Source organism: Chenopodium album, chromosome 5, assembly GCF_948465745.1.
Source record: "Chenopodium album chromosome 5, dcCheAlbu1.1, whole genome shotgun sequence".
NCBI classification, from domain to species: Eukaryota; Viridiplantae; Streptophyta; class Magnoliopsida; order Caryophyllales; family Amaranthaceae; genus Chenopodium; species Chenopodium album.
Window position 1 is genome coordinate 51419652 of NC_137838.1, and position 1262 is coordinate 51420913.

General features: G+C 39.9%; 1 non-coding gene across 1 annotated transcript; it reads left to right on the forward strand.

Annotated features, from left to right (window-relative positions):
• The first annotated feature begins 619 nt into the window (after positions 1–619).
• Positions 620–726, forward strand: LOC145633291 (small nucleolar RNA R71). Its single transcript, XR_014112626.1, has one exon. It is a non-coding gene; the product is annotated as a small nucleolar RNA R71 (small nucleolar RNA).
• The last annotated feature ends 536 nt before the right edge of the window (positions 727–1262 follow it).

Here is a 1262-nt window from a genome sequence, read left to right on the forward strand (position 1 = left end):
TGTTAAAGGATTTGGGTTTGTGTGTGGTTGGGTGGGGATTTCTCTTCATACGCTTGAGGACGTAGGTCATGATGTTGATCTTGAGAGTTCTCTACTTGGTTGGAAAGGTAGGAAAAATTTTAGGTTGGTGGATTGAAGAGAGGTCCATCTTAGGGGTAGGAGTTTTCTTGCCTTGGAGGTTATTGAAGTTGTTGGAATTTGAGCTTGGGTTACAAACTCTTTTTCCCTCAAAGTAAAAATTCACCATGCTTGATATTGAACTCTCTACAATAGGATGCATCATGATCCGTCCCACCACAACGAGGACATGAGAAAATCAATAATTTGTGAAGGTTTAGAATCCAAACCAACATTTAAGTTCAACTTGAAAAGACCTTCATTCAAGAGCTCAACTATATGCTTAAGTTGACCGACTTTCTCCAACTCATAAAAATCACCTTGCTTTCCTTAGGACCTTCTTTGACATCCCCAAGAATAGCTAGTATCCACCTCTTCAATTGTAGCTTTAACTTGGGTTTGAGGGATCTTAAATAATTAGCCACCGGCACCCGCATCTAGATTGGTCATTGACATTAGCTCCAAGCCATCATAAAAGAATCTCATGAGAAAATTTTGGTTGAATTCATGATGAGGACATGCTCTAATCAAATCCTTAAACCTTTCCCATGCTTCCCAAAGAGTTTTATCCGGTTCTTGCTCAAAGGAAGCTATCTTCCTCCTCATTTTTGCGGTTTGCTCATCGGAAATGAACATCTTGAGAAAGGCCTTCGCAACTTCCTTCCATGTGGTGAGAGAGTTTAGATTCAAAAGCTTGAGGCATTTTTTTGCTCTTCCGGTGAGAGATCGCCGAAAGAGATGCATACGAATGTAATCTTGGCTCACTTCATTTGTTTGCATCATTGCACACAACTCAAGGAATCGGTCCAAATGCTCAATAAGGTCTTCACTTACACCTCCGGAAAATTGCTCAATTTGCACCATCCTAGCATATTGTGGATGGATTGTTAAATTAGTCTTGGTGGTCGAGAGAAGTATACCACTCATGAGCTCATAGATTTTCGGATTTCCAAACTCCCTAAAAAGGTCATCCTCTTGTCTTGCCATATCTATTTGAACACAACAAAGCTAAGCACACGATTAGCAATGACAAGTAGGATTAAACAAGCAAAACAAAAAGGAAAGCAAGTAAAAAGACTCTAACAATAGCAAAAATAAATGTTAAACAAGCTGCTTCCAGGCAACGGCGCCAAAATTTGATCGAG